Raw genomic sequence first — 7,559 nt, 5'->3', positions numbered from 1 at the left:
ACCACATTACACGGGGTGCGCTGTCAGAGGCAAAAGAGGCTCTTGTCTTCTGGGAAGGCAGGTGTAAAAAGTACTGAGGGGCTTGGCACGTCACAAATGAGTCCCAAGGCCACAGTGCCACACTGGTCCTCAGCAGGGAAGAAAAAATACCCAGTCCATGGCACTGTTGGTAAGTAAGTAATGTAAGTTGGTGTAGTCACTATGGAAGACAGTATGGAGGTTCCTCAGAAAACTAAAAATAGAGTTACCATATGATCCAGCAATCCCACTCCTGGGCATGTATCCAGACAAAACTCTAATTCAAAAAGATACAGTATGACCCAGCAATCCCACTACTGGGCATATACCCAGAGAAAACCGTAATTCAAAAAGACACATGCACCCCAATGTTCACTGCAGCACTATTTACAATAGCCAGGTCATGGAAGCAACCTAAATGCCCATCAACAGACAAATGGATAAAGAAGATGTGGTACATATGTACAATGGAATATTACTCAGCCATAAAAAGGAACAAAATTGGGTCATTTGTAGAGACGTGGATGGACCTAGACTGTCATACAGAGTGAAGTAAGTCAGAAAGAGAAAAACAAATATCGTATATTAACGCATATATGTGGAACCTAGAAAAATGATAGAGGTGAACTGGTTTGCAGGGCAGAAATAGAGACACAGTTGTAGAGAACAAATGTATGGACACCAAGGGGGGAAAGTGGCAGGGAGGTGGGGGTGGTGGTGGGATGAATTGGGCGATTGGGATTGACATGTATACACTAATTTGTATGAAATGGATGACTAATACAAACCTGCTGTATAAAAAAATAAATAAAATTAAATTTAAAAATTAAAAAAAAAGATACGTGCACCCTATTCACAATAGCCAAGACATGGAAACAACCTAAATGTCCATCAATAAGTGAATGGATAAAGAAGATGTGGTACAGATATACAGTGGAATACTACTCAACCATAAAAAAGAACAAAATAATGCCATTTGCAGCAACATGGATGCAACTAGAGATTATCATACTAAGCGAAGTAAGTCAGAAAGAGAAAGACAAATACCATATGATATCACTTATACATGGAATCTAAAATATGACACAAATGAACCTATCTACAAAAGAGAAACAGACTCATGGACATAGAGAGCAGACCTGTGGTTGCCAAGGGGGAGAGGGTTGGAGGAGGGATGGAGTGGGAGGTTGAGGTTAGCAGGTGTAAGCTATTACATATAGAATGGAAAACAACAAGGTCCTACTGTATAGCACAGAGAACTAAATATATTCAATACCCTATGATAAACCATAATAGAAAGTAATATTAAAAAAGAATGGATATATATGTATAACTGAATCACTTTGCTTTACAGCAGAAATTAACACAACATGGTAAATCAACTATTCTTCAATTTTTAAAAAATCCTATAGGAAAAAAAAAAAAACCCAGTCCACAGACTCTCAGCCTTCTATAAGAAGTGGGGTGTTCAGATAGAGGCTTCAATTGTCGCTATTGCCTGATTAAAGTATATTTGATTTGTCACGAGTGCGGTTGAAATGCACCAGCCCTGCATTGCCCACTGGAGGACCAGGTTCAGAAAAGACGCATACATTGTTAGCATCCATGAAGATGAAGTTCCTATTAAGTTATAGTCTTTACCTAAAGATGGCTAAACAGGGCCTCCCTGGTGGCGCAGTGGTTGAGAGTCCGCCTGCCGATGCAGGGGATACGGGTTCGTGCCCCGGTCTGGGAGGATCCCATATGCCGCAGAGCGGCTGGGCCCGTGAGCCATGGCTGCTGAGCCTGCGCATCCGGAGCCTGTGCTCCGCAACGGGAGAGGCCACAACAGTGAGAGGCCCGCGTACCACAAAAAAAAAAAAAAAAAAAAAGATGGCTAAACAAAAACACAGCACGGTGAGAGGGTACCCTGTACAATGTACAGGGGCTCTCTCTCTGGCTTTGGAGAAGCCTAAACTGGTCCCTCAGGCTATCAAATATAGATAAGAAGCTTCTAGGAATGTGGCTTGGCTGAGAGTCCAGAGGGCAAGGCCCAGACTCTTCTTAGCCACAAGCTTAAAGGAGAACATGGAGAAGTCAGTGCAGGTCTTCGGACTCTATTTTGCTCTTCCAATAATGGATATATGGGCATCTCACAAAGTATATGGGTTCTGCCAGATGTGACTCGATTTTACAGCAAAGAGGAGGTTCGTGGTGAACTGTTTTGAATTGCTGCTATGAAGTTGGATGAATTACTTTCACTGCACAATTTTTCAGCATCTTGACCAAGCCATTGTTCATTGTGAATCTCTTCCAGTGCAGCGTAGTATGGATGTGATCCTCTTCTCTCAGAGTATTTTCTGGGATTATGTTCCATGGAGCACACTTAAGGAAAGCATGGGTGAGATTCTCCTTCAAGTTCTTCCCAGCCCTGGCCAAAGGCTTGGAGATGAGACAGGCAGCCCTGGCCATAAAATTCAAGCCCTTCCCTTGGTTGGCAAGGCCAGGACCTTTGTCCCTGCTATTTTCTCTCCATCAAATGCTTTCTCCCAGATACTGCCAGGCTCACTCCCTAACTTCCTTCAGATGTCTGTCCAAAGCTTATCTTATCAGATAAAACTTCCTGATTCCCCATCTAAAACATCAGGCTCCTCCAGGACCCTGTCCTATCCCCAGCTGCCTCTCTTGCCCCTGAACAGCCCCTACCCAGCCTGTGCTGTGCCTTCCTCCTTCCCATTCCCATGTGTAATTAGGTAGGATAGACATTATTGGGGTTTTTCTGATTATTAAATACATGCTGCCTATTAAAAACATTTTTTTTAAAAGGAAATAAAGAAATAAATGGACTGGCAAAGAATGTGAAAGTTCCTGCAGAGATAATCATTGTTAACTGCTGGCATGTGTCCTACTAAACTTTTCTTTGCCAGCAAAGGCACGTGCAAAGAGAAAGCGGGGGTGGGGAGAGATGCAGAAATAATTGCTGTTATTATCAAATGCCTTCTCTTCTTTGTTGTCATCTGGTTTTTCCATCTGAATTCTGTCCTGGTCAATAGCTCCTTCCTGGACTTTCCAACCTGACTCTTGGCTTCCTGTTGGGCGTTGGGGGCGTGCTCAGGCCAAGGTGCTGACATTCCACCTCTGACCCTGCCTGAAAGGGGCACCCTGGGAGCTCAGGGCGTGGCCTCCACAGGAGGGGCGAGAGAGCATTCAAAGTTGCCCGGAGGACTATTGTTTCACAGGGTAGCAAAGGATGGAGCTGCAAGGGAAAGAAAAGGAAGTGTGCTTCTGGGGGGCTCCAGGTTGTCTCCCAACTTCCTCTTGCATCCTCTTCCCCACACTAGGCCCCTATTGCTGTTCTCCTACTCCTCTCCAGATTTACTTTCAAGAAGGGATACGTCATTGGCAACCTAGAGTACAGATGACAACTCTAAGGGCCACACAACTGCCCTCTCCAAGTAGTTCTACAGAGACTCCAAGAGAGGAAATGACTGGCCCAGGATCACATAGCAAGTAGGTGGCAGAGATGGGCCTCAGGCTTGGGACTCCAGGGTGATGGAAAATTCTGAGCTTGCCAGTTAATATGGCCTGAGTGAGCATGGGTGTGGGATGGTGGCGGCAAAGGGAATGATTAGTTGAGTGTCACAGAAGAAGCTGCCCCTGGCCTAGGTCATCACAGCCCTGGTTGCAGCTGTTCCATCAGGCAGCTGAAAAAGATTGACTTGTGTTTGAAGAAGCCTTAAAGAGACAGAAACACAGGTCGCATTTCCCCTCAAAGGCTCTGCCCATCTTCTACTGAAGGGCAATCTTAGGTTGGCTCTAGAAGCTAGGAGCTTAACATAACCATTCTGAGGCCTCCTGATAACCTGGCAAGTCTGTCAGTGCTGTTGCTTCAGAACAGGTTTAAGAGGGCTGAGGCAGGACTTGTATTTTTCAAAAATTCCCAAGCCTTTGTCACGAGCATCCTCAAGACTTGCTAAATATGTCCCTGAGTTTGCTGCTCTGCAGGGATTGGTAACCATTCCCTCTAAAGGAAAGGGAGGTGGGGTGTGTGTGTGTGTGTATGTGTGTACGTGCCTGTGTGTGATCAGTTTGGGAGAGGACAGTGCCAGGGAAAGCCACCTGCTTGCTTAAAAGGTGGTGAAGTTAAATGACTTGATTTAGGATGGCACTGGTCTCTGGGACAATTGTCTCAGAGCACAGATGTGCTCAGATCAGCAAGAAGGCTTTTCTGGGCTTATTCAGCTGCATTGGGCAGCAATGATGCCACAGAAACATTGCAAGGGCAAGCTCATGTTGGCAAAGAAGACATCTGAGGTTTTTTATAAACTCTCCCAGATATCTGGCCAGATATGGTTTTGACAGTTAGACAAAAACCTTCTGCCACCATCTGAATTCCTCCTGACACAAGATCATCCTCAAATCCAGCTTTCCTAACATTTCATCGATGGTCTTATCTGCATTGCTAAGGAATCAGGGAACTTGGCCAGAATCATCTAAGAGATCTATCTCCCTACCCCTGCCACTCCTCCGTTTTTAAAATACAGTTTTGCTTTTTTTTTTTTTTCTGATTATACAAGATATTATACAGATGGGGTAATGTGTATTTATTGTAGAAAATTTGTAAGGTTTGCCTTTGACTGCCTCTGTAGGATAAATTAGAAGAAGGAGAATTAGTGGGTCAAAAATCTGTCCATTGGGCAGCCTCAAATTACACTCCCACCTGCCAAGATAGCAATGCCCACTCACCAACATTAGGTATTAATCATGTTTTAATGTTTGTCAGGTTGACTGACAAAAATCAGTATCTCATTTGAATTCACATTTGCTTGGTTTTGAGTGAGACAGAGTATTTTCACATATTTTCTTGGAAAATGATAGCTAAGCTGCTGCTTTCCCTTTCTCAGGGTAGAGATAATTCCTTTTCCTTCATTTTTTTTCTAATAAGACCTCGTGACAAGGAAGCCTTGGGAGACTGGATAGGGTTCTTGGGCTAGCCATCATGTATAGGGAAACTGAGCTGGTTATAGCCTTTAAACAAAAGTTCCAGTGCACACAAAATCCTCAAGGGTGCATTTTTACTTTGGAAGTGGTGTGCGTGTGGTAACTTAGAAACTCAGTGGTTTCAGACAGCAGAATGATGTAATATTCTCAGGAAAGTGTGGTGAGGGCAGCCATCTGTGTGTCCCCTGTAGTCGGCCCAGGGCCTGACGTATCGTAGGCACCCATAAGCTGTGCTGCCTCTGTCCTGAAGGATAACCCTCTATAACCCCAAATGGACTATATATACAAAATAATAATAATTGTACCCATTTATTTAGAATCCCTTGGAGTTATTTTTAGTTTAAGTCCGAAACAGTCATCTTAATATCCAGGAAGAGAGATATAGCAAATTCTGACTTACTGGTAGAACTTCCGGAAAGGGCCAAGGGTGAGTGGCAGTATGAATATCGTATCAGAGGCAAGTCTGACAGGAGCTGTTTTATGGCAGCCACGTCCTTGGATCCAGGTGGGCTGGCCAGGCTCCCCAGGTAAGCCAGTGTGTCTTCCTTCCAGAAGACCACCTTTTCAGGGCTCTAAGTGGCCTTTTCTGGTTGTCTCCTATTTTTCTCTGCCTCCAGGGAAGACTGCACTTGATTTATCAGAGGTAATAGATGAGTTCTAGTAAAGCAATTCCAGCAGGCCATAACTGGAATTCCACAATGGAAGGGACTGAGGAAATATCTGGTGTCCTGGTTCTCAGCCTTTCTCAGTGTACCAACCACTAACTATTGAGGTAACCATCAGTGGCCATGCCAATGTAATTGTCAGTTTAAGGCCCAGTGGTTGGTGGGAAGCCAATGAAGACTTTATAGCAGCAATTTGAGCTGTAGAAGGGTCACCCTACCTGATCTGTAGAAGCTGAGCAACTAGGGCTAAGTTGAAGTCACAGGTGGGGAGACCAGATGAGAAGGTTGCAGTGGAGTGGGAGGGTAGCTGGAGGCAAATAGTTGGATTGGCGAGATATTTAGGAGGTGAGATGAACAGGATTAGATAACAGACAGGAGACGGGTGGGGGTGAGGGAAGAGGAGTCAAAATGATTCCCAGGCTTGGGGCTTGGGTCTCTGAGCAGATGATGGGGCCGTTACTGGGTTAGGGGAGGAGAGGAAGAGCAGGTCTGGCAGAAAGATGAGTTCCAGACAAACTATGTTTAAGGTGTACATAGGGCCTCCAGAGGGAGGCGTCCAAGTGGATACAGAAGGGTGTGGCGCCTGGGAGAGGGGTCTGAACTGGTCAGCACAGAAATGGAGAGGAAGCCGTGGGGTATTATTAACAACAGTGAGGAATGGGAGAGGTTGCTCGGTTTGGGGTGCGCAGAACGGGGAGGGGGGGTGTCACGTGGTGGGGGTGCTCAGCGGCAAGACTGCCTGGTCCCAAAGCCCGGCGCCGAGCCTACCCAAGGTCAGAGCCTGAGGGAGGTGGGGGTAAAGGTTGGGTAGGATGGCCGGGGGAGGGGGAGGAACCGGATTGGGCCCCTCTGGATCCCGCCCTCTCGTCCTCCTCAGCCATTGGTCAATTACGCTGTCCGTCAGGGGCCCGCCTCCACAGATGAACCAATAAAGGGTGGCGAGAGGATGCTTCCTTCTCTAGCTGGATCAGCACAAGCGGTCCCTTCAGGGAGGTGAGTCCGGGGTGGGGGCAGCCGCGGCACCGTAGGCTGGCGCAGAATTGACTGACGGACCCAGCGGCTTTGGCGCAAGCGGGTGAGAGGAGGACCAGGGTGCGATGTAGGGAAGGGGTTGAGCGCGGGATGTGAAAACCTCTAACCTCGCCGGGTCCGCTCCGGTCCGCAGCATCGGCTCACGTGATGGGGTGGAGAGTGGAGGTGAGGGGAGGTGAGGGGGCGGGCCCGCGGCGGACGGAGAAGAACCTTGGTCACAGCTACGGTCACCTCTCTCGCGCGCACGCGCCACGTGGGCTCGCGGCCTTGCTCAGGGCCTTTGGCTGCGTACCGGGACTTCCGCAGTAGCTGTTTCAGCCCTCGGAGTACCCTCTGTGAGCTCAGCATCTCAACTGAATTCCCCTTTTTTATAAACCCGGAAGCTGGGGCTCAGGGACGTGGCCGCGCCAGGGTTTGAGGGAGATAGGGCTTGCTGGACTTCGGAGGCCGCGCTCTTTCTTATCTGTGAGGCTTGACTTTGGGATCTGTTTTCTTTAAATACGCGAAATTGTTTGGGTCCGGTCTGCGGCAGACCGCCTTGCGTCGTGCATCGCCGCCTGGCATCTCTGCAGGGCTGGGGGTGGGGTTGGGGGGCGCGGGGAGGCGCCCTCTGCACGCCTTGCCGACCGCACCAATTCGTAGTTCGGCGGGGTGGGCTGGGGAGAGGGAGCGGTCCTCAAGTGTGGGCACTCTCCACACCCCAATAGACAAACTTGAGGAGGGCAGGATTCATAAACGAAATCTGAAAACACGTGGAAACTCTCCTCCCGGGTCAACAGAGAAAATAGAAAATAGAGCAGCTTTTTTTTTTTTTTTTTTTGCGGTGCGCGGGCCTCTCACTGTTGTGGCCTCTCCCGTTGCAGA

The sequence above is a fragment of the Hyperoodon ampullatus genome (assembly GCF_949752795.1).
Source record: "Hyperoodon ampullatus genome assembly, chromosome: 18".
Classification (NCBI taxonomy): domain Eukaryota; kingdom Metazoa; phylum Chordata; class Mammalia; order Artiodactyla; family Ziphiidae; genus Hyperoodon; species Hyperoodon ampullatus.
This window is presented reverse-complemented; position numbering follows the sequence as displayed.